General features: G+C 41.5%; 1 protein-coding gene across 8 annotated transcripts in view; it reads right to left on the bottom strand.

Annotated features, from left to right (window-relative positions):
- Positions 1-26,936, bottom strand: part of RFFL (ring finger and FYVE like domain containing E3 ubiquitin protein ligase) — a 67,673-nt gene that overhangs the window by 38,024 nt on the left and 2,713 nt on the right. The window contains exons 1-2 of one of the 8 annotated variants that reach the window (XM_060646684.3): positions 9,802-11,869; positions 9,414-9,556 (exon numbers count right to left, since the gene is read on the bottom strand). The exons of 3 other annotated variants lie outside the window; for them this stretch is intronic. The gene's annotated coding sequence lies outside the window, so the exon portion shown is untranslated. Of the gene's footprint in view, positions 1-9,413; positions 9,770-9,801; positions 11,870-14,234; positions 14,362-18,814; positions 19,896-26,936 lie in introns of those variants that run through there. 4 more of the 8 variants (XM_060646689.3, XM_078437475.2, XM_060646691.3 and 1 more) reach the window with 4 other exon arrangements.

Genomic DNA, 26,936 nt, shown 5'->3' on the forward strand with positions numbered 1-26,936 from the left:
TAATTGGCCCACTGGGAGAATTAAATGTCCTACTCTATGCAAAAGCACTCAGTACCAAACTGAGCATATAGTAGGCAATCAACAATCTTTTTTCTTTTTCTTTTTTTTTTTTTTTTAGTTTATTTACCTACTTTGATGGGGGTGGTGGACAGGAGAGAGGGGAGAGAGAGAATCCCAAACAGGCCCCACAAACCTGGAGATTAAGACCTGAGCTAAAATCAAGAGTCAGACGGTTAACCAACTGAGCCACCTAGGCGCCCCAGGCAATCAATAATCCTAGCTTGTTTTTTTTCTAACTTCCCTCACAAACTATTCTATTATTCCATGCTCATCAAGCGTGGTATTATTAAATTTCATTTCTCAGATCTCTTGATATAGAAAAGCAATACCCTAGCAAAATCCAGAATCCTGTCAATAGGAAAGGCCTCAGTCACTCTAAAATAATAAGTTGTCATTCCTTTCTGATCACAGACACTGAAGTCTGAATACAGTGCTGTCCCCAAAAGACTGATCATTTCCAGGCACGAAACAAGACAAATGTTGTGCCTTGAACCAGACCTAAGACGTAGTGACCGAAACCCTGAGGGGTCTTCCTGAGGAAACAGATGGCACCCGCTGGGCCGGCCCTACCTAGTGCCACCCTCGATCTACAACAAGCCAGTCTGTAGAATACTTCCCCATACTTCTTCCCCTTCTACCGCTCCATACCCTTCAATCATGCACCACAGTCAAACACTTTCTCTCTCTCTGACCTTCTAGAGGTCAAAGATCCCATCTTATCATCTTTGCATTCTTGCCTCCTATCCCAACATACCTTGCATCAAACAGAACCACATTTATTATAAAAATGAATTTCAAACACAACTTTCTTCGACACCACAATCCATTGCAATCCACCAGTCCTACACCCTGAGGCAGGATTTATTGAAGTCTCTTGATTTACTGAACTCTTATTCTATGGTTTTCTTCCCTTCTAACTCCCCAACCTCTCCACACCTGAGCTACCAAGTATGACAGAAACGTCAGAAGACTTTATTTACTGGGTACCCCACAAATTCATACAACTGGGACCAAGCCACCACTGGCCTCAGAAATCTTTTATTCATCGTTAGTTGATGTCTCCACAGGAACTTTCCAAAGAGCAGTGTTCAGCAGGGTTTGGGACATGGGGCCTGAAGTTAGACAGAACTCACAGTCTTCCTACGTGACCTCAGTCAAGGTGCTAAACTTTCCCAATCTTCGCGTCCACTTCTGTAAAATGGAATCCCTAAATGAGGTAATTAATGCAAGCCCTTAACAACACAAAATGCTCAAAAAGTGGGAACTATTACTGTTTTCTACACAGTAGTACTGTTTTCTTACACAGTTGTGTAAGCCCAACCAATCTCTCTCCCCTCTTCCACGCCTTGGTCGAATAACCAGCAACTGCCTCACCTACTTTACCGAAACAATTCAACAGGGTTCTGACTATTTACTTTGAGGCAGTGGTGGTACCTTGGGAAGAACACGGTGATCAGGCGCGCCGCGCCACTGGTGCCCTACCCTAGATATGGGACCACGTGCTAATCGTTTACCTTTGCCTCAGACTCTTCAACTGCAAAATGTGGATTTCATTTTTAATTTTTTTTAATGTTTATTTATTTTTGAGACAGAGCACAAGGGGGTTGGGGCAGAGAGAGGGAGACACAGAATCCAAGGCAGGCTCTGAGCTGTCAGCGCAAAGCCCGATGGGAGCACAAGCCCACAAAACATGAGATCATGACCTGAGCCGAAGTCAGACAGTCAACCGCCTGAGCCACCCACGGACACCCAAAATGTGTATTTTAAGATGTGAGAATTAAATGGAAAAATATGAAAGAGCCATCAAGCAGACGAGGGGAGGGGGAAAATATGTCAGGTAAGAAGACTTTCAAGCAAAACAGACCTGGCTTCAAATTCCAGTTCTACCACTTAACTAGCTGTGTGACGTCGGGCAAGTTAGTCTCTGGTCCTCAGTTTGTCTGTAAATGGCGGAAATAGCATCACAGGGTTTTGGACAGGTTTAAAACAACGTACAAACTACCTGGTATGCTGATTCCCCACCCCCCTTTCTGCCTCTTCTTTTCTTTCCATCTCAAAAACTCCCCTTTATTCAGTAGACCAGGAGAGCACCATTTCTGACCATCAGTTAAAAAAATTAGCACATCTCCAATATATCTATATGTAATATAGGTGCCCCTAATGTGTTCTTTCTAAAACATAATACTAAGAAGAAATTTCAAAGAGTAAAATAAAAATATTTTTAAAAACTTAGTTCTGGGGCACTTGGGTGGCTCAGTCGGTTTAGTGTCTGACTTTGGCTCAGGTCATGATCTCGCGGTTCTTCAGTTAGAGCCTGGCGTCCGGCTGTGTGCTGACAGCTTAGAGCCTGGAGCCTGCTTTGGATTCTGTGTGTGTGTGTCTCTCTCTCTCTCTTTGCTCCTTCCCCACTCACCCTCTGTCGCTCTCAAAAACAAACATTAAAAAAAATTAAAACACACAATAAAAAACTTAGTTCTGATGTCTCCTTCCTATACCCCAAAGGAAGTTCTTATATACCTTAGAATCTAGAAATTCATTTTGGAGGTCACTACACTATTAGGCAAACTGTTTAAAAACAAAGATAAATAGAACAGGCTCGGTATAGTTCCTAGCACAGCAACTGGCATAGAGTAGATGCTCGGTAAACACTGGTCCACTAAAGTTTTTATAAACCTGTTTCCACACATATGCTTCTCTGTGCAAGTTTGCACAAGTGGGCTCTCCGCTTAGTCTCCCTTTCTCTCGAACTCCCTACTTCTCCAACAAAGAGTGGTGCTCTGCTTCACCTCCAGGTCACACACTCATTTGTTAGCTCCACTATCTTACCCAAAGCCCTTTCTCCAAGGTCACCAAAGATCTGATGGCTGGACGCATGACTTTTCCCTAAATCCTCCACCTTCCTGACCTCCCTGCAGCGCCATATACCAATGACCTACCCGGGTTCTTCCTTCTGGCTCCTTCTTCCCCTTCGGTTTCCACTGAAAGTGCAGTAGCTAGACTCCCCTTTGACTTCAAAGACCAATCTTTCTCCCAGTCCTTCCTGGCTCCTCCTTTTTGCCCCCTAAGTATCCCCTAGGACTCTGTACTTACCATTCTTCTTTTCCTTCTCTAGTGAATTCTACTGGGTCTTTTCAAATCTATCCTACAAATATCCCATTCTCACTCTATACATTGCCATACCCTGTCCTACGTACCATTATCTTTCTCAAGAACTAGGGCAAACACCTCCTGACTGGCCCCCTCTTTGCCACTCTCTTTTCTCCACACAGTACTCAGGATCACCTTTCATTTAAAAAACAAAAACAAAAAACAAAAAAACATACTGCTTGTTACTCTCCTGCTTTAAAACCTTCAGTGACTTTCCCACCACCATGCTTATTTTGGTAAAGCTTAGACTCCCCATAGAGCCCACAAAGGCCTGTATGATATGGGGCCTGCCTTTCTCTCCTGCTTTACCTCGCCCCCCATTGCTGCCCTGTTCCCCCATTCACCTCACCCTAATCCCCTGGTGATCCTCCTTTCAGGTCCTCAAAAAGAAAAGGATGATTTATTGCCCCCCCGCCCAGGTCTGCCCACTTGTGGTTCCTTTTAGGCCTGGAACATTCTCCATAGCTCTCTTCACCAAGCTGGCTCCTCTTCAGCGAGACTCGAGCTCACCTGCCCTGTAACACAGTTTTCTGACACACAGTCGGGGCTTGGGGAGTCTGTGTTGAATGAATGGATTCCACAGACTTTAGTCAGATAACTCCCAAATCTAAATATCTGGAATCAGTTCTCACCCTTCAGTGTCAGCACCTGACTTCTAAATGCTTCCTAGATATCCATACCTCAAATTTAGCACAGCAAATACACTCAAAACCAAACCCTTCATCTCCACCCAAACCAGTTCCTCTCATCTTCTAGAATTACATGAGCAATTTAATCTACACCTCCACTTCAGAACCATGAATTTCCCAGTCATTTGCTCCACCTGTCCACAATTCTAATCACCCTTTAAAACTGAATTCAAGTATCACTTCATTCATGCATGCATTCAATCAACCACTTATTCATTCAACAAATACTTGCTGAGTGCCTTTTATGAGGCAGGTACTATGTTAGCTACTGGAGAGCAAAGCAGACATATTTCTTTCTACTGTATATCAGTCAAATAATCACACAAATATTACAAATTGTAAAAACTGTAAACAAAAAATGTTATGAAGGAAAAAGGTGCTAGAAACTATGAGAAAAAATATGCGAGGTTTCAAAAAACATTCCTTAAATGATGTGCTGAATGAATGAGACATAATTTAGCCTAGGCAGACTGGAGGGCAGAGCATACCAGGCGGAGGGTTCAATCAGGTCCTGGAAGCAAGAGGAGACCAGCAGGCCTATCTTAAGGCACCCACCATTCTGCCTTATGTTATACCTATCTGGATCAGTCTTGTTCCCTTCCTCAACCCCCACCCTCATTTTAAGGTTATCTGAGAGAAAGGACATAGACTGTCTCATATGTGCCAACACCCTCCAGGAGATACTGATTAACAGGCCCAGGCCTAGGCCTTAAGAGGCCCTGCAGCTTCCATTATGGCCACCTTGGAAACCAACCACCATGTAAAAGGAGCCTGATTTTGATTAATGAATGATGAGAGACCAAGAGAGTGTCAGAACTCATGGAGGAGAACCAAGATGTCTCAGCTAACAGCTAGCAGAGAGGCCCATGTATGTGAGTGAACCCATGTTGGATCTCCCAGTCAAGTCAAATCACATGGAGCAAAGCAATATGCCCTTCTTCCCTGAATATAACTCACAGATTCATAAGCAATAAAATGGTTGCCATTTGAAGCCACTCAAATTTTAAGATGATTTGCTACACAGTAATAGAAAACTGAAATCGTCAGAAATTCAACGCTCTCTTTTAGCAATCATTCAAATGTTTCCCAACTTGGATGATCAAGAAAATCTTCCTCATATTCATTACAATGACTCCTCCTTCAATTTAAGCCCATTTCCTCTTAGATCTTTGAAGTACCAAAGAACAATTAATCAAAACCCCCCTGGCAAAAACTATTCTTATACTTTAAGATGGTAATCAAGCCATCCCTTAGCTTTTCCTTCAGTAGGCTAAAATCATTCCTTTTTTTTCTTAAACTTACAATGATAGGACTTGTTTTTAAACTTTGTAATCATTTTTATCCTCTCAAACATTGGGGCAGTGCGGGCAGGGGGACAAAAATTGGAGGTCACATGCCAGCATCTAACAGAGATTATTTCCTTGCTCTATGGTTCATCGTATTGGTTCAAATTCCACACAGTCCCAAATATGGCATGTTAGCACCACAGAAGTTATTACCCTACAAATGCAATCATATGCTGACATTATTACGAAAACTTTTGGGCTCTTAACGTTCAGCTTACTCCACCTTGTGCTGACTCCCTTCACTCATCAACCTGGTTTCACACTCCATTATTGAAATAGATTTTAACAAATTCTAGATATAGGAAATACAACAGAAAAGCTTGAGGTTGGAGTGGGCACGCCATTAATTTCAGTCAAGGTCTCTAACCACAGTCAAGGCCTTTCTGTAGGTCAGGCGGGCTCAGGGTACCTCCTTCCACCTTGATGGCAACGGTCTTGTAAAAGGCAAGATCTTTAGCACTTGCCTATTGAGCAAAGTCACCTTTTTTTTTTGTAGAACCCAACAGGGTATATTTAACTATAAAGAGACAAACCAGTTGCTTAAAGCAATGTAAAAACACATTTTCTCTCTGAAGTATCACATGAATGTAGGCTTCAATGTCAAATGTAGCTTTATAATCACCAGTAAAATAGGGATAAATAAAGCCCACCCAAAACAGAGTATTGTAGGTATCAAATAAAATGATACAAGGGAAATAATTTTGTAAAGTACTATATAAAAATGGTAGGTGATATTGTAGAACTAAGTTTCAGCAAGCCCAAGAAATATTCAAATCAACTTTGAATGGTTACCTGATGTTTTCAGGTGAAATATATGGAATAGGCACCATGGGCTCAAGTTCATCAAATAGGAACTAAAAAGCTGCCACCTAATAAGAAAGCTTATGAATTTTCTAATACTGCCAAGACTAATAAAAATGTTCGGACTAGTGGTTGGACCCTGGGAACCCACTTCAAACACTGTCTGATGGCGTCAGGATCTAGGCCAGGGAACAGGCTCGGTCAAGGAATTCAACAGTCTACTGGAAGAAACCAAATAATAAACTGTGGAAGTCCAAATAAGGAGGAATAACTCTACTTGAAGAAGGCAGGGAAGGTTTCACATATGAAGTAAGTCTCCTGGGGGATGAGTACTTTGCTAGTCTGAGGGGGAGGCCACCAGAAAAAGACACAGAGTCCTAGAAGAAAGTGCAATAACCAGGGATTCGGAAAATGAGAGAAGTTTGGAAGGGGTTGGACTGGAGAGAAATCACTGGGGACAGGAAGGAGATGAGATAGGTAGGATAGGGTCAAATTGTGAAGGACTTCACCTATCAAGCTAAGTTGGAAACAGGGAACCAATGGCACTCTGAAAACCTGAGAACGAAAAGATTTGATTTGGGCTTTTAGGATGATAACTTTGGCAACAATGTGGAGGAGACAGGAGCAGAGAAAGACCCATGGTAGAGTGGCAAAAGCCCAGTCAAGATTTGATAAGGGGGCAGGAGTGGTGGTGGCACCTGGCTGGCTCAGCCGTAGAGACTCTTGATTTTGGGGTCGTGAGTTTGAGCCCCACATTGGGGGTAGAGATTACTTTTTAAAACAATAAATAAATAAATAAATAAATAAATAAAGTCTTTAAAAAAAAAAAAAAAAAAGATTTGATAAGGGTCTCAACCACAAGTTTTAAACTCAAATTCCTGGAGGCAAAGTAGGTAAAATGTGACATCTTTAGTATTTAACATCTGGGAGAAGGGTTACCTGTAATCTTTTTTTTTTTTTTTTAATGTTTATTTATTCTTGAAAGAGAGGCTGAGCGTGAGCAGGGAAGGGGGAGGAGAGACAGAGACAGAGAATCTGAAGCAGGCTTCAGGTTCTGAGCTGTCAGCACAGAGCCTGACGTGGGGCTCAAACTCATGAACTGTGAGATCATGACCTGAGCTGAAGTCGGACGCTTAAATGACTGACTCACCCAGGCATCCCAGTTACCTGTAATCATTGAAGAGTGCAGGCCCTGCCTAAAACTATTTACACACATTTTAAGCCATTGGACTAGTTAAACAAAATGTCTACTTTCTGACCTCTGGTACAGTAATGCAATACAGTGGAAATGAAGGAAAGCCACACATCAAACAGTACTCCAATAATACAATCAAAAGGGTTTAAGCAACCATGGATTTAGCATATTTAGATGATGTGAGGCATTAAAAAGTATGAATAGGAAGACCTGGTAGACATCATTAACAGAGTTCAAACCTACAGCAATACAAGCAGATAACTGATACTGGGTAGTGGAGATAATGTATGTAACAATTTAAGATGCCTTTTGAACACTCTGGTAGGTTTGTCAAGTTGGACAAAGTCTATCAAATTGGAAATAAGGATCTGAAGCGTGGGACAGACAGCCGGTTGGTAAGACATACTGAGGATAGCTGAATTTATGGGTATATTTGAGATCCTTGGAGTAAAGCTACGGGGAAGAGTGGAAAGACACCCAAGGCAAAGCCTTGGAGTATCTCAACATTTATGGGATAGTCAAAAGAGAATATAAAGAAATAATAGAAGGACACTGGAAACTCAGAAGAGACAAGGTAGCCTCAAAGCCAAATGAAGAGGGTTGGGGGTGGCAGGGAAGGAATGGTTCAACACTGCCACATGCCAAGCAGAGATTAAGTAAGGTGGAGGCTAAAACCACAACACTGGGTTTGGTAATCTGGAGTTTACTTGGGTTCTTCAGGAAAACATGAGCAAGGTAATGTGGGTAGAAGCCGAAATAACAAACGGTTTGGTAAGAGGATCAGAGCTGAGGAAGTACACTATAGGTTCTTCCTCATTCTACCCTGAGAACCATGTGCCAAGTAATATGGATAGAAGTCTAAGAAAACAGATGGTGATTCTTGATATACCCTATGGTCAGAGTAAATTCTGTGTTCTCCTGAGTATTCATCCAGTCTCGGTGAATGAGACTTTGTGGAAGAAGTGACTTCCGGGCTAAAGCCAGTAGCTAGGTTAAGTTGGGGCAGGGTGTTTTAGAGACGGCTGGCTTATGTAAAGGCCTTAGAGGCCTTAAAGGCCTGAGGTAAAAGAACATGTGCCACTTGGGGGGAACTGGAAGGAGCAGAAGCAAACTTTGAGAGGGACAACTGCCTAGCATTGAGGCTGAAGACTTAAAAAGGTTAGAAGAGAGGGGCGCCTGGGTGGCTCAGTCAGTTAAGCGTCCAACTTCGGCTCAGGTCATGATCTCACGGTTCATGGGTTTGAGCCCTGCATCAGGCTCTGTGCTGACAGCTCAGAGCCTGAAGCCTGTTTCAGATTCTGTCTTCCTCTCTCTGCCCCTCCCCCATTTGCACTCTGTCTCTCTCTGTCTCAAAAATAAATAAACAAAAAAAATTTTTTTTTTTATTTTTTTTTTTTTATTTTATTTTATTTTTTTTTTAATTTTTTTTTTCAAGGTTTTTTTTTTATTTATTTTTGGGACAGAGAGAGACAGAGCATGAACGGGGGAGGGGCAGAGAGAGAGGGAGACACAGAATCGGAAACAGGCTCCAGGCTCCGAGCCATCAGCCCAGAGCCTGACGCGGGGCTCGAACTCACGGACCGCGAGATCGTGACCTGGCTGAAGTCGGACGCTTAACCGACTGCGCCACCCAGGCGCCCCAAATTTTTTTTTTTTAAAACAAGGTTAGAAGTGAAGAGCAGGAGGGAGAGAGAATAGTAGTCTGATCAAAATTAGGGATGAGGAGAGGTGCTTCATAGTACCTCAGAAATATGGAAACTCACTGATAAGACAGCGTTCCCTATAATTCGATATTCCCAATGATTAGGTAGATAATAAAATACCTTTGCTTCTCTCTCTTCCTTTAATAACGGTTCAGTTTGACCAAACTGCTTCTCAAAAAACATAGGACAGAAACTATAAGAGCAAAAGATGGATAAAGCTGTAAGCCTGATGTGTTTGGCTTCTCTAAGGTTTCTGTAATAAATGGTCTAATTAGGTCTAAAACCACATCCAGATCCCAAATGAAGTGAAACTTCTCCCCTTCAGACCCCCTCCAAAGGACTGAAGGACTGACTTTAAGACACCCAAACTTAAGGCATTAACGAACTTCTGAGACAAAGGACTGGCCCAGTTCGTCCTGCAGCTCAGTCTAGCTGATGAAAATGAAACTAAGAGAAAACAGTCTGGGGTTACCTGGTTTTGCCTGTTTCAAAACATTACCACAGCAGAGAGCAGGCTGCCTCCAGTTCCTGCCGCTGAGGTCCTTGGAGCCATTTCAGATGAGCTCATCTCAGGAGCCAACAGCAGCAGCTTTCAGGCAGAGTGAATGGTGCCGCCTGGGGATGTATCTTTGGTAAGCGAGATTGCAACAGAGCAGGCGGTTTACCCAGGGCAGTGCTGACTCATGCTAGGCAAAACTCCTCTTTCCCAAACAACCCAGCCTGAGCCAACCACAATCAAGTGCAACCTCGAAAAAGAAGAGGCGCCCCACTGATTTTTTTTTTTAATCCAGTGCTGATTACCAGGGGCAGCTTCCTCATGGCCCTCCTGCTGGTCGATCGGCTGCCTCTGGAGCCCTTACCTGGGAGGCTCCAGTGGTCACTTTCCAAAGTTTCATTTGAGAACTGCCCGGGGCTCAGGGCAGCAAGATTACAGAAGGTAGCAGGTTCACAGCCCTGAAGATTTCTCCAGAGTGGCTGATAAAGAAGTCACTTTGCATTTACAAATTAGAACATCTGGGTCAGAGGACTCCGGAACTTGCCCAGTCATCCTTAGCTGGTCAAATCATCAGAGTGAATTTCTGTCAGCCAGGACCAGGCTCACTCTTCTTTTTCCCTACTAGGCCTTCTCTGACCTTTCTATTTCCTTAGGCAATTCAAAATCTCAAATTAAGACAGAAATAACTGAAGGCTTTTTTGTTTAATCAGCTGCCACACACAGCTTAAGCTACATTATCCACCATCACACCTACCAGATGCTTAAGGAATACAGGAGTGTGTGAAAACTGTATTACCACTTACATTTAAAAATCCCTAAATCTAGGTCGATTCTCATTTATTGGCCAGCTTATTAAATAATCAATTCTAGAATGACTGGTTCATCAAAGCTATTAATTATTATTGAATTTGCCCTGCCCAGCTAGAACGGGCTTTGGTGCTATACCAAGAAAACAAAAGATTAAGCCCTTGCTTTCTGTGTTTTCTCATTTGATAAGAAAGAAACGAGATTTCGTATCAGATCCTTCTGTTGCCTGCTCAAAATTTCCCACGGCTACCAGCTCTTCCTTAGCATGGGCATTCAAGGCTCCCATTGCAAGCCTTGTCCATCCTTCAAGGCAGATCCCACATGCTATGAACTCTGGATATAACTACCAGCCCAGCCTGTCATTCAGTAAATGTTATTAGGTTAATTAAAATGTATGTGCAGACCGTCAGATTTTGGGTTTAATAACTATGCTACTTAATTCTATTCCTTTTCAAGGGTCTAGTTAAAGAAAAAAAAAGTTATTTATCCAACTTGCTTAGTTCCCCTTAATTACATTATTCCAGTAGGCTAGCCACACTGGGCTTTATAAGGTTTTATAAAATGTTCTCTCTTTTATTTCCTCCCTTTCAGCATTTTCTTTTTCAGAAAATGGCTGTTTAAAAGAAGTTTTCCTACAGTATGTGTTAATTAGTTCTTTTCAAATGATAAAAGCATTTTACAGCAGCTGACAACCATTATCTCATGGACCACATTTTAAGAAATATTTCTGTAGTTGATGATAAACAACATTCTGGTATGGAGCAACTTTCAAGGTTCATACAGTAATGGACAAATATGAAACCTCTTTTGGAAAAAACATTGTTAGAGGCTTCTGGCTCATTCTATATTAGTAACTGTAAAAAAGGAAGAGAAAATTCAGATGGTACTATACCCAGGAAGTAAATGTAAATTATATAAACAGCAACACGGGGGCCAGAAGCATGAGAATCTCCTAATTCTGCTAAAATAAACACCATTAGCAGGTGAAGAGAAATATGGCAGATTATCATTTCCCGGTTTGGGATTCTGTACAGTTCCAATCAGTTTCCCCAAAATATAACCATACATACCCATCCCAGTTCCTTCTTTTAGACTGGAAAGGCTGAGGATTACACTGATTTAGGGCTTTCAAAAGATGCTAAATCTGAACAAATGGCTTCAGGCACTTGAAGTTTTATGAGGTTATATGAAAACTAGGAGGTTATATGAAAACGAGAAATAAAAAAAATAATTGTGGCTTTGTGCTTATTAAGTTCTCTCAATGCATTATGTTAAAACTCAGACAAGTTATTCCTCACCTAAAGGTACATTTTATGGGTGGTCACAGGAGAGATTGTGTGTGTGTGTGTGTGTGTGTGATATCTGCACACACTCACACTGCTTTTCTCGAACAGGAATATGTAATGCTATTTATAGGCCCCCCCTTTTTTTTCTGCAAGAGATCTTAACGTTACAAATGTTAAGTAAGCCAGGTGTCAAAAGAGAAAAAAAATTCACATCTCTGGATTCTGTCATCTTCCAAATCCATAGAGAATTACCAAATACATACAAAAAGATATGGGAGGATACACACATCAGGGAGGGAGCTGCAATGGGAGATCCAGGAGGTATTTTTAGTTTCGCGAGAATTTTAATTTTTTTGTTTTAACAAGGAACACATATTCAAGTATTGGTAATTTATTTTTTTAAAAAAATTTTTTTAATGTTTATTTTTGACAGAGAGAGAGACAGAGCATGAGCGGGGGAGGGGTAGAGAGAGAGAAGGAGACACAGAATCAGAAGCAGGCTCCAGGCTCTGAGCTGTCAGTACAGAGCCTGACGCGGGGCTCGAACTCACAGACTGTGAGATCATGACCTGAGCTGAAGTCAGATGCTTAACCGACTGAGCCACCCAGGCACCCCAAGTATTGGTAATTTAAAACTGGGTTAAACGTTTTACCATTTATTAACTAATCTTTTCCCTTTCTCACTTTTTTCCTCTTATCATCTCCCTTTTACCTACTTTCCCCTCCCCAACATCCTAAAGGATACTGCACATTTATTCTTTTCAACAAAATTAATCTTATTAATGTCCATATCCTTTCTCTTATGGAGAAGAGGTTGAATTGATAAATCCAAGTCTCCAGAAACCAGTGGCTGCCTCAGCTTGTTGAGTATTAGGGACATTGCCAAATTCTCATCTTTGGAGTTCTAGGATCTTCTAACCTTTTTTAAAAAACTAGAGTACCTCCCCTTCAAAAAAGACAGATGAGCATCAACCAAACATCTATCATCTAATAAATCACAGAAATTAAATGTGAAAAATCAGTAAATTTTAGGATACTCAAGAATCCACTCTAGGGGTACTTAAGAATCCACAGGGGTGCTTACTGAAAATAATTCTTTCTCATCCGAGTCCCTCAGACATTCTGGATTAGCCCAAGTGGAGAGGCCCAAGAATCAGAATTTTCAATCATCTCCTGCTCCCACGTGATTCTGATGCAGGTGGGACTCAAATATTTTGAGATACCAGTCATATAGCTATGTTCCCCGAGCACTGTTTACAATAAAATGAAAAGTCGTGTTTCAAAGACCACCAAAATGAGCCACAGTCTCCCTGAGTATGCCACAGACATTAGTCCTCTTACCCACAAGAATCACCAAGTATACAACAACTGAACTGTATTTATTTTGTCAACTGGACCATTATTTTCTTCAAGCCTCCAGAGACAATTATTACCCTAACTACTCTTAAGGATTTTAGCTGTCACCCACAGTCGTTATACTGAGACACTTTCACACCTGGGATGCAGTACAAGGGGCTTAATGGAATTTTTATGGCTGTAAAGATTAAAGTTCACTTGACTCAACAGAATAGTCAAATAAAACAAAGGATAAAATCTCCCAAAAGGCACAGGTTGAAAGTAGAGGCTTTTGACTTCCTGATGAGGCAGTTTTGCCCAGAAATTCAAACCATGGGATGCTATATAGCTCATATGTCTTGAGAGTACCCAAATGCCAACTTATCACCATAGCATCAGCCAATGCAGGCTTACTGTAACATTTGGAAGCACAAACCTCCTGTATAAAATGGCCTCTCCTGGGAGACAGAGGCTGTCGCCATGCCGGGGATCATTCCATCTTGGGGCCAGAAGGACCAGGCAGTCCTTTTAATCTTTAACGAGCCACTTTCATGTTCAGGTGTGGGAACCTGCTTCACAGCACTTTGCTGCAAAACAACACCCGCCCCCCCCCCCACAACCAGCTGTGTGAGGGCACGTGATGTGAGTCTGTCTCTGATGGTACAGTGACCAGAATCTGGTCTATAATGTAATTGTGGGCATTTGATTATCCACTGCGGTGTAATAGTTCAGAAGGGTATCCAATATCGAGGGTACAGCAACTGCCTACCTCAGTCACAGTGAAATACTAGATCCCTAAATGTCAGGGAATTGAAAAAGTAGCAAGCCTGCGGGAAAAGGAAGAATCCTAAGCTGACAGGACACAGTCGGAGGCCCTAATAACAAGATGGAGGGAAAGGAAGTCAGCAACGTGACCAATCTGCTATCCTGGGCAGCTCAATTTAGAAACCTGGCGATGGAAATGTGGGAACCGTCTGATAGTGTAATTTCCTTTACAAAGCTATTTCTTCATTTTCTCTCCTGAGTTGTTAATACAGAAGAAGGGCAGGGACAGGCCCTTGTCCTCCAGCTCCATCACGTAAACAACTCCCATAGCTTCATAATGAAGTGACTAGTAGGCTCACGTCCTATTCCCCAGTAACCACCCTCTCGGAACAAAGATTCTGTAATTCAACTCTGAAGATTTCCTGAATTCACAATTCTTCTTTACTGTGTACCTCTGGACTCTCCTCTTTAAATACATCCACACACACTCCTCTTTCTCTCTCTACTCCCTGCCACCTCCCATACCCATGCCCTGCCTTCCATAAGTCAAACTTTCTGACTTTTCACTTTGGTTTCTACTAAAATGCCACAAGATTTAAGTTACCTTCTCGCAGGTGCCCAAGTCTATGGGGCCTCTGTTGACATGTGTCTCATCTGGATGGGTGATTTCTGGCCAAGTAGACAACACTACCTGTTCACCTACAGTTAATCTTCAAACTGGCTTGTGTAGGCTGTGGAAATAAAAGAGTAAGGCTGCACAGCTTGAATGTCCCATCAAGGTAATCAAAATAATGGAAGAGAGACAGTAGACAGGAGAGATTTCAAAATAAAGACTGAACTGTGCATTTCAGTAGCACTTAAGAAAACACTCCATCTGATTAAGCCCCTGATGAGTAGGCTAATACCCAAAGGACTGTACGTTCTCCAAAGATTATTGTGCTCACAGCTCTTCCTTCCCTCAAGGTTCATAAAATCAAACTTGCATTACTTATAATAAAGTGGATAGGTAGATTCCAACATCCAGAATTCTGCTGATTTCCTTGCAAATAAAGCTACAACCTTATTTCAACCCAAACTCATGTAACGAAGAATAAAATACATTTTGTTTAGGTCTTTCAAAGGTACCTCTCATGCCTTCTCTCATGCCTTTTATAAGAGAACAAAAGGGGTTAGAAAAAGGAAAACAACACTATCCCAAGCTGAAGCACTTAAAAAAAAAATCACAGCCAAAATGCCCATAATACATTCTCCACTGAAAACAAAAAAAGCATTAACACAACAGCAGATGGGGACTACGGGAACACGAACACACACACACACAGAATATACATACACATAGAGTGAAAGAAGATACAAAACACATATAGTTCAAAAGTTTAAAACCATTTCATAGTAGTTACTTCTGATAAGGATGGGGTTTACCTCCTGCTTTATATTACACTCTCGTGCTATTTTAGTATTTTTAAATGAGTGACATAAGCTAAGTAATATTACCAGAAGTGGGGTATCTAAGGTCACTTGACAAAAAAACAGCTATGTGAATAAGATGGTAGGGCCATTGTAAAACCAATTTTCAGCATATTTAAGGATATATTCACTGAGGCAAATTTCTAAAGAACTAACCAGAAATTTGGGGCACCTGGGTGGCTCAGTTGGTTAAGCATCCAACTCTTTTTTTTTTTTAACATTTATTTATTTTTGAGACAGAGAGAGACAGAGCATGAATGGGGGAGGGGCAGAGAGAGAGGGAGACACAGAATCGGAAGCAGGCTCCAGGCTCTGGGCCATCAGCCCAGAGCCTGACGCGGGGCTCGAACTCACGGACCGCCAAGATCGTGACCTGAGCTGAAGTCAGACGCTCAACCGACTGAGCCACCCAGGCGCCCCAAGCATCCAACTCTTTAAAAAAATTTTTTTTTAATGTTTATTCACTTTTTGAGAGACAGAGGCAGAGCGTGAATGGGGGAGGGGCAGAGAGAGAGGGAGACACAGAATCCAAAGCAGGCTCCAGGCTCTGAGCTGTCAGCACAGAGCCTGACGCAGGGCTCGAACTCACGGACTGTGAGATCATGACCTGAGCCGAAGTCAGACACTTAACCGACTGAGCCACCCAGGTGCCCCCAAGTATCCAACTGGATTTCAGCTCGGGTCATGATCTCATGGTTCATGAGTTTGAAGTCCCCCCCCCACCCCACCTTGTCAGGCTTGCAATTCTCACTCCCCCTCTCTCTCTGCCCTTCCCCAACTCGTACCCTCGCAAAAATAAATAAAACATTAAAAAAATAAAAATTAATAAAATAAAGTAAAACATTAAAATAATAAGTAAAAATTAATAAAATAAACATTTTTAAATTATACATAAGTATAAATTAAACATTTTTGAATTATAAATATAAAATAAAATAAAAATTTTATTATAAATAAAAATAAAATAAAATAAAAAAATAAACATATATAAACCATCCGACTCAGCAATTGTACTCCTAGGCACTTAATCTAGAGAAATTAGAACTTGTATACACAAAACACCTCTAAACAAATGTCCGTGACAGTTTTATTTACATTCTGAAAACTGGAAACAAGCAATAGGTGAATCGCTAAAAAAAACCTGTGGCACATCCACTACTTCTCAACAAAAAGGAACGGGCTACTACAACACACAACTTGCATGGAAGGCATCGTGCTAAGTTAAAAATGCCAATCTCAGAAGGTCACATATTGTTGTGAATCCATTTCCATAACATTTCAGAAATGACAAAATTATACAGACAGAGAACAGATCGCTGGTTGCCGAGGATTAGGGATGATGTGACTATAAAAGTGCAATTACTCATTCAACTGTCCGATCACCACGGGGAACCCAGAAAGGCGAAAAGTTTGTAAAGCAAAGCACATTTCTTCTTATTTTGCAGTTCCTACCATGCCAGAAAAAAAAGAAAGAAGATTCTCTAAGCATGGATCAGTTGCTGGCCCAACCACCTGAAATACATTTCAGGCATTACCTGTGCCTCATCCCTCCCTGCATTTCCGTCTGAGCTCCCCCAGAGCCATGAGCAATGAGCCAAAAGGCAGAAGTAACCCATACAGAATGAATTCTGCTGTAGTTTCAGCTCAGCATTCAGCCGAAAGTACCCTGCTGGAAATCAAAAGCATCTGAACACTGCAGCAACAAGACAAAGAAACTGTGAAAGACGTGGTTACCAGGTAGGGCACCTCACATGTGACAGGCTTCTTACTACAAATAGCTTTCCTTACAAAAGTCTCAGGAGCATTCTCCAAAAATGTGAGGGAGAGGTTAGCAGAAAAAAATTAAATGATGCTTCTTCTGTGATTCTTCAAGCCAGTCCTCAAGGGTTTCATACGTAGGGGAAGCAGGACACGTGTCTCAAGCCCAGAGAGCAAAGTTTTACTTTCTATACTGATCAGGACTTCCTCCTGAAAATGGTCTATCACCATTTATTCCATTATCATTTACAACAGGAAGTCAGAACATCTACATGTCTTATGTAGAAGGCAATTTATTGAGGCCTAGTGACAAACAGGAAGACACTGCCCCCACCAGAAAAAAAATAATTGAAAAATGAAAAGCCATCAATAAATCCTTCTCTAAGCCAAAGCTTTAGCTGTTTAGCCAAATGTGCTTTTAAGGGCGACTGGTTTATACACCAAATACAATTACAGGGGCACCTGGGTGGCTCAGTTGGTTGAGCATCCGAGTCTTGATTTTGACTTAGGTCATGATCTCATGGTTCGTGGGTTTGAGCCCCACACTGGGCTCTGTACTGGCAATGCAGAGCCTGCTTGGGATTTTCTCTCTGCCCCTGCCCCACTTTCTCTCTCTCTCTCTCAAAAAAATAAATAAATTTTTAAAAATACAATTATAATGTTAGAATTTGGAATAAACCATGAAACAACACTTCAGTGCTAACAGAACTAAAACTAGTAAGTAACAAGTGTTGCTAACATCTTTTCTTTTTTTTTTTTAAGAGAGAGAGCTAGAGAGCCAGCAGGGGAGAGGGGCAGAGGGAAGGAGAGAGGGAGTGGGAGAGAGGGAGAGAGAATCTTAAGCAGGCTCCATGCTCAGCATAGAGCCCCAAGTGGGGCTTGATCCCATGACCCTGGGATCATGACCTGAGCCAAAACCAAGTCGTACACTCAACAAACTGAGCCACCCAGGCACCTAATACTCTTTTTAAATACCATTCTACACAAAGAGGCCCACATATAAGAAATTTCAAAGCCCACCACTATATGAACTAGAACCTACTTCTGAAGACATACTCTGAAAAGTAATGGTAACGGATGTGTCAGCGGACCATGCGGCCACTATAGCCTGGTGGTTGAAAGCTTGGACTTCACAGTCAGAAGGGTTCAAACACTGTGTGGCCTTGCACCCATCACTTAACTTCTCTGTGCAGTGTTTTCACATCTGTGGAACACAGAAACTAGTACCCATGCTTCGTAAAACTGTTGGGAGGATGAAATAAGTTCATATAGTCAAGTCCCTGCACACAGCAAGTACACAGGGAGTGTTGGTAATTTTTATACAGGTAAAATATGGCACAAAGACAAGTATAACACAGCAAAAGAAATGTCAGTCTTTTCATCAGTCTTCCACCAAATTCTCTCATACTTTTAGACAAGAGTAAGCCTTCCCCTGACTCCCACCAAGCAACGCATACAATTCTGTTCAGAAAAAACGTATCATTTTACACAATGGAATGAGTAAAATAAATCCTGCTGAGCAGGCCTAATGCTTCCCAAACTCTCGTGGGCAAAATATGATTTCAATAGGAAAGGGGGCTGTTTTGTCGAGACAGTTTTAATAATGTCCTTCACCAAACCAAATGTTCAAAGTGCAAATTCAAGGCTTCACACAGCAGGCACAGACTTTCAAACACATCTGTATCCTCACACTCATGTTCTCCATCCTTCTTTCCTAATCAAGGTTATAATAACCAAAGTCCTCTGTAGGTGGCACACTGCCGGACAACATGCCATCCTACTGAATAGTCAGTAACTAGGAAAGAAAGGCCCAGGGAGTCAACATTCTCTTTACAGTCCCCCACCCCCACCCCACCCCACCCCACCCCACCCCAGTCAGAAAGATGGCGAGAGACATTTGTTCGAGAGACACTTAAAGAAAACAGTTTTGACTTGAATAATCTAGACACAATGCCATACCTTTCTCCACTTCTAGGTTTCCCAACTATTCAGGGAACAGCCAAGACGTTTTGGAATCAGAAACGTAAATTGTTTCCAAAAGTGTTCAACAATGCTTGTCCAAAGGCCCCAACAGAGCTGGTAATTTAGACAGCTGTGCTAGGAGCCACAGAAGCTGCATTTTCTAACTAGTATTGCTTCTGAACAATTGAAACTTTCTCCAGTGCAAAGTCCAGACACAGGGAGCAGTGTTCCTTGAGAACATCCAAACAGTTTCATTTTTGTTTAACCACCAAAATAACAGCTCCAATAATCTATCAAGTTTGACATTTTATCCAACTAGGCAATTTAAACCAGGATGCAAAGCCTGCAGAGATTATCCCCCCCTGCTCCATATCAACATTCATGTTGACATTACAGCAACACAAACTAGGAAGATTTGTTCCTAGACTACTTATAAAAAGGCTTCTAAAAAAGGCACCGCAAACCTTAGTGCCTCAAAAAAACCGCACATCCCCATTTTATTTTGTCTTACACTTTTAAGGTTTTGTTAACTGTGAGTAAAGTTACTCACAGTTAGGCCAAGAGGTTGAAAACTCCTTTTTAGTGCTTAGTCAAAAGAGGTAAACATCCCTCCTGATCCAGGCACCAAATGCAAGTTGTACTGACTTATTCTTAAGCATATTAAAGGTAAGTATCCCTCACCTGGTCTCCAAGTAGTAACACTGTGGTTCTGAATTAGCAAATCACCAGGTGATGGAACTTCTCTCCCCAAGCAGGGATGGGAGCTCAGGGCTGTTTCATTTACAGGTAACAGGTAGCTGAGGAAGACAGTGATTATCAATGTCCTCAGAACCACCTAGAACAATGCTATTCAAAGTGCCTTAAGCTCCTCTGGGCCTTAAATTCCTCCTCTGCAAAATAAAGGCAGCCTCCTAATTTCAGAATTTCTCAGTATCATCACCACCACCACCACCACCATCATCATTATGGTCGTCAGAAATCCAAGCCTCAGTCCCAAACACTGATTGTATAGGTCTAGGCTAAGAAGCAGGAAACTGAATTTTTTTTACAAGTGCCCAGGGATTATGGGGCACACTAAAATTTGAGATCACCCATATATTTTTATATACTATAGCAATGTTTTTAGGAATAAAAAAGGTTACAATTTGTGTGTAATCCCTGATAAATTATCTTAGGTAAAGAATATTTTTAATTTCGTATATTAAAACTTACAGAAAGCATATTTTAATGTTTAAAAAAAATTTTTCAATGTTTATTTTTTAGAGAGATGGAGGTGTGATTGGGGGAAGGGCAGAGAGACAAGGAGACAGACTCTGAAGCAGGCTCCAGGCTCTGAGCTGCCAGCACAGAGCCCGACGCAGGGCTTGAACCCACGAAACATGAGATCATGTCCTGAGCTGAAGTCCAGCACTTAACAGACCGAGCCACCCAGGCGCCCCTAATACACTTTTATAATATTTGTAATATGTAACAAATTTCAACTTTTCCCCATTTTTAAATTTTTTTTTAGTAATCTCTACATCAATGTGGGGCTCGAACTCATGACCCTGAGACCAAGAGTCACGTGCTCTACCAACTGAGACAGCCAGATGCCCCAACTTTTCCCCATTTATAAAAATGACATTGGTGAGGGTGCCTGGCTGGCTCAGTAAGTGGAGCCTGTGGCTCTTGATTTCAGGGTTGTGAGTTTGGGCCCCACGTTGGGCACAGAAGTTAAAAAAAAAAAAAAAAAATGATGTTTGGTTGGGAAGACCAAATGTAAATTAAAATACATGTAAATATGTACATGTTATGACATCAAAATTGTTTTGTTTGTTTTTAGAGAGAGTGCAAGCAGGGATGGGGAGAGAGAGGGATGGAGGGAGAGAGGGGGAGAGAGAGAATCTTAAGCAGGCTCCACGTTCAGTGAGGAGCCCATTGCAGGGCTCAATCCATAACCCTGGGATCATGACCTGAACCGAAATCAAGAGCTGGATGCTTGACCAACTGAGTCACCCAGGCACCCCAGAACTCTTGAATTTTCTGCAATCCCTCCCAAATAAAACCAGTGGCTTATTTTTATGTTTGTGTTGTTTCTAAAAAGATGAGACAAGGAGGATTTCAGGCTACAGTTTATGAGCATTTCCAAAAGTGTGTACAGTGCAGGTATGGACAGCCTATATCTTAAATAAAAACCAATTTAAAAATAATTGTCAGTGTATTTTCATTTCATATTACAGACATGTTGATATGCTGTATGAAAAAAAAATGTTTAATGTTTATTTATTTATTTATTTATTTTGACAGGGGGTGGGGAGAAAAAGAGAGAGAGAGCACCTATGTGCCTGCAAGCAGGGTAGAGAATCCCAAGCAGGCTCCACTCTGTCAGCACAGAGCCCAACACAGGGCTCGATTTCACAAACCCAGCCCATGAGATCATGACCTGATCCAAAATCAAGAGTCAGACACTTAACTGAGCCACCCAGGCACCCCTCAAAAATTTTATCACACAAAGTTTAAGAATCTGATGAAGATCATCTGGAGGTGAAGTGGCAGAAGGATACCATTTTTATGTCCCCTATTAACTGGCTGGCTCACTGTCCCTATTCATCAAGCTGCTGGTCCGCAACTGTGTCAACAACCCAGAGAGTTAGGAAACACCTAACTGGATCAGACCAGTGGGCATGGGAGTAGAGGATTCAGATTCATCTGGAGTGCTGGGTCCAACTATACGGTGAGGGCAGTAAGGAAGGTGGAGTGGCCTTTGCCAAGCTTTCTCGGAATATTCAGGCACCCCCTCTCCCCATCCACCCGTCCCGTAGCAAACACTGGCAAACTTCAGCTTGCACTCAGAATGACTAAGCAAATTCTTCCATCAGTAAATAAAATGACCAAGAATGGTACCTGAAGTCCAGTCATGCCCAAAAGGTAGAAACCAAGGCAAACAGGAGAGAAGCTGAAAGACTAAGAATTTGCCGCTATGGGCTGAGAAGGTCCTAGCATCCGCAATTCTTCCTGCCACCTTCTTCCAACTGTACAAAATGTTAGCCCCTAACTCTCCCTCTTCACCCCTCCAAAAAATCCCAAATGCCCAAACAATGGCTGCTACTTTACCAAAAAACCAATTCCCCCTCTTCCTAGAACCATCCTTGACTAAAGATTCCTCCAACTAACTGAACTTCAGCTGACCTACTGCTGCTAGAGCAAGCCCTAGAAAACACTCTGCTCTCTTTCTTCAAACTAGAATGCTCCTTTTGTCCAGCATTTTCGATTAAAGCCTTATGCTCTGGTGAATCTTCTTCCACACTAATAAAATAATAGTTTACCATGGTCAAGAGGAGGTGTAATTAATTGGTTGTGGTCAGGACCTAGGAAAAGGTTGGAAGCAGAAATAGGATGAGGCTATTTCCCAGGCAGATGTCTTAAACATTATCATAAAGAAAAAAGGTAAGATTCACAGAAAATGCTGGAGGGACAACACACTTCTATACATTTTAGGATCAAATCTTGTGCTGTTCGTCTGTATGCCTGTCATCTGGACTGAGACTGGAAAGATTTTCCAAAGCAAATGAGTAGAGCATGAAGAAGATGGGGTGGGAGAGAAGGATGCTCCATTTACTTAAGAAAAGCTTTTTTTTTTTCTTTTTTTGCAAGTCTTTTAACATAATCCAGCAGTTGCAAATAAACAATGGTGCTGATTACTAACGAACTGCATTAACCACTCAGAGGCCAGCAGAGCCTCCAGTTGGCCTAACTTCCTGTAAGTTTCAGGATGACTAGGCAGCATTTCTTTCAAGTGGATCAAGGCAGTTAAAATGTTTTCGGCGATCAGACTGGCTCCTGGTAGTTCAAATGGGGATGGGCTTCCCCTCCCTTTAGAACTGGACTGCGGGGAAACAAACAGTTGTCCTAGGGAGCCCTGACCACTCCACAACCCAGAGACAATGAAATCGGGTCTTTATACGCGATTCCAGAAGGCCTGAGCATGTTAAACTGGGAGATGGGGGCCTAGCCCCCAGCACCAGAGAGGGGCAGCTTTAAAAAGTCAAGTAACACTTGCTCAACAAAATTTTTTAAAAGTTCAAAATCAGCACGAGGGGTAGCTGCTGAAAAAGGCTGCTGAGATTGCAAGAAGGTTTTGCTTATCTTTTTATAGGAGAGGACAATGGAGAAATTACCAGACCAAGGTCACTTTCCATTAAAAAAAAAAAAAAAAAAAAAAAAAAAAAACCACAAAAAGAGGCTGGAAGCCTTAACAGAGCTAAAAACCTGTGTAAAGTCATGACTCCATGAAATCAGCAGCCTGGTGAGAATCTCTGCAAGAATCCTATAGGAAATGAAGGGCGGATTAGAGTAATTAAATGTAAAGTCTCCTCGAGACCAACTTCTGTTCCTGAAGACTAGAGCCATTTCTGTGAAACGTATCATAGAAAAATTGTGAGGAGGATTTGCCAGGCAGCTCAGCCTCTCCACTTTCACATCAGGTCTGCAAACGCTATGATCTAAAAAGAACAGAGCGGTGATTTGGGGAGGGCATTAAATAATACACCTTATCAGAGAAACCCACTCCACTCTCCAGTCTTTGCAAAAGTCCACATGCTCATGTAAGTGTAATATACTTAGAGGTTTCAAAAATTACACACATTTCCTCAAAAGAGATGTAAGGAAAAAATATAATCATGGGGTAAAGGCCAAACATTGTCTCTTCTGAATGCTTAAATAGCCAATTATGTGCCTTAATACATTAATTCTATGGAGAGAAAGAAGACTATTACAGGAAAGTTGAATAAGACATCTTAAAAAATGTACCCTGGGGCCTAAGTCCATTCAACTGACAGTAAAATCACCCCCTCAAAAAAGCAGTTTTATGCAACATCTAGTATTTTAATTTCCCAGCTGCCAAGAGAAATATATAAGGAGCAGAAATTAAACTAATTATGTCAGCAGCGCAGTGAACAAAACTTTAATTGTATTACACACCAGTTAGACATTTGCTGAACAATACAAAGGCCCTTAAGGGTAGAAACTTCTTTAGAATATAAATGATTCCCAATCAAATGACAAAAATTAGTCTGTTTGGGCAATAAACAGATTCATGGTTTAGACACAAACTTTCAACCAACATCATAATTCAATATAAAAAATAAATATATGGTATAAGAAAGAAATCTTGAAAATGGCTTTGAATCACTCTCTGATTTACATATGCTGTATCATTAATAGGTCCTTTAAGCCAGTATTGTACTAATCAGCTTTTTTAACATCCTGCCCACAAAAGGGCCTATTCATTTAGCTGGGAGACAGGTGTTAGCAACCAGCAACCTCTCTTTTAGCCTGGAGTTTCAGGGGCCTGGCCTGTGATTACTGGGGCATGATTGGCAAGTCGAAAGGAAGGGCACTTTGAAAGGGAGGAGAGAGGGAAAGAGAAACAAAAGAGACCGAAAGGGAGAACGGGAGATGAGGGAAGAAATGGATGTCAGCTGCTACTTAACGGGGCCACCCTTACAGCCTCCTAGACTGACGTGAGTGCCCGCACACTACCACCCAGATAGACAGATACGTATGGCTGAATTTGGATGGCATTAATTCATTTCTGCAAACAGTAACTCTGGATATATGCCTATACTCCTCTCATTCTAAAAACACTTTTGAGTGTCCTATGACTCATTCTTCTTTACCCATATCATCCAGTTCCTAACTTTAGTCCTCACTCTTTCAGAGACTCTCTAAAAGAGCTGACAGAGTAGATATTCCTGGAAAGAGATACAGAGAAGGCCAGATTTAGAAAGACATCTTAAGCCTCTGGAATAGAAATCCTAGCAGAAAGTAGGAGAAGTGAACATTCATGGAGTTGCCTGCAATGTATAAAGAATGTATCTTCTCTCTTTTAATCCACGGAACAATCCCATCAGGTATTATTTTCATCTCGGGGATGAAGAAAATGAAGCTGACAAAGATTAAGGAACGTGTCTTGAAGTAGCAGAGGCCAGGAGGTGGAAGAATTGGGATTCAAAACCAGGTTTGTCTATTTCCTCAACTGTTACACTTCTCCCAAGTTTAATTCCCTAACTAACATGTTGAGTGCCCCAATTCTGTTTTAACTGGGATGGTTCTGTACTTCAGCAATTGTGCTTCCTTCCATGAACTCCGCAAAGGACCCGTGACTAAATTTTATTGACTATTAAGCCTCCATTATTTTCAATAAAGCTCTTTGGCTATGAAGCAGTGAAACATCTGGCAAGTTGGCTTTATTTTTAAATCCTACACGCGGAGAATTCCCAGGCATCTCTCCTATCCAACACTGATCGTAACTAGATTCAACTACCGATTCAGACCTCCAGTCGTTTCCACATTATCATTCATTTGTCCACTCAGGAAATAAAGGAAGCTACTTTCACCAACCCTCCCTCATGACTCCAGATAGATAATACAGCGGGAGGGCGGGGGGGTGGGGGGGGTGGTGCCTCTTTGTAAAGTAATTTACATAAAAGTTATAAAAGCTCTTTGTTATCTGTCATGACTAGGAAATGGGCTATTCTAGCAAATCAAACATCCTGGACACCATAATGATGCTTTTAAAGGGACTACCATTTGTAAAGAATTTCAAAGCAGTGCAACAGTGGCTCCCAAACCTGACTGCATATCAGAATCGCTTTGGGGACCTTTTTGGAAATAGATGCCAGAATGGTTTTTAAAATGTAGATTCTTGGGGCGCCTGTGTGGCTCAGTCAGTTAAGCTTCTGACTCGGCTCAGGTCATGATCTCACTCAAGTCATGATCTCACAGTTCGTGGGTTGGAGCCCCCCATTGGGCTCTGTGCTGACAGCTCGGAGCATGGAGCCTGCTTTGGATTCTGTGTCTCCCTCTCTCTCTGCCCCTACACAGCTCATGCTCTGTGTCTCTCAAAAATAAAATAAACATTTTTACAAAATTAAAAAAATAAATAAATAAAATGTAGATTCTTGGTCATCACTCATTCACTCAGTCAAATCTCCAGGAGGTGGGGCTGGGAAATCTGTATTCTTAAAGAACCCCTTAGTGACTCAGCTGCAAACTGCAGCTTTCAAGGAATGGCTGGCTTTTGGGAACTCCTTGCAATAAAACACACTAAAAAGGCTAAAGGTTGCACTGAATACAATGTGACCTTTTTTTTACTGATTCGGGAAGACTTGGGGATCTCCCAATGGCTCTAGTTCATCATTCACTACTGTCACCAGTCACTGTACTGGCAAAACCAGAAAGGAAAGGTTAAGATTTTGTATTGGTACAAAGCTGGAAAAACCAGCTTTGGTTTTCCTATCAGATTCAAAAAGGTAATTTTCCCCTCAGAGGAAACACAGATTTTATGCTTGCTCTGAAAAAGGAAAATGTTTAAGATTGTGCAGTAGGATTCTCTTAACCAACTGTTTGGCTCCAATTCAGAACGTTAACAGGCCCAAATGCATCAAAAATGGGGAATATTCAACCTGCACAGGGGAAAGCAAAGAAACTTCATGACCATCTTAATCAAGAGAAAGGAAGATAATGGGTTTAAAGTAAGAATGGCATTATAGGATTAGATAAAACCACTGTCCTGACCATGGCAACTGATAAATCCTGGAAACTGGGAGAGCCAAGGCCTAGGATTCCTTCCTGTCAGGGATGGCTTTCATTTGAGATGTAACAGAATATCCTATTAAAAGTCCTATTTAAAACGCTGTTGATAATATAAAGTCACGATACAAGAAAATGACCAAACCATTTCCCTATTGAAAGAATGGGAGTTCGTGTGTTTGCATATAAAAAGACTGTCCTTGTGTGTCAACTATAGTTCAATTAAAAAATAAACCAAAAAAAGGTAATAAAAAAATACAGATTGTCCTTATAATTACCAAAATCTTTCTTACATAAACACAACTAACCACTACCAATAACCAGTAACCAAACAAAAATAATAACCAGTAATCATTACCAAACCAGTAACCATTACCAAACAATAATAAAGCAGCTCGTCCCTTGAGATTTAACCAATAGCAATTGAAAACTATGTATTCTCATTAAACTCTAAATTATAACTTAGCTCTGTATTGGAGACGTGAGGAGATTCGAAAGGTACATAGGTTAAAACTTTCATCCCAAAATATAAACACTATGGTCAGTA

The sequence above is a fragment of the Panthera onca genome, chromosome E1 (genome assembly GCF_046562875.1).
Source record: "Panthera onca isolate mPanOnc1 chromosome E1, mPanOnc1 haplotype 2, whole genome shotgun sequence".
NCBI classification, from domain to species: Eukaryota; Metazoa; Chordata; class Mammalia; order Carnivora; family Felidae; genus Panthera; species Panthera onca.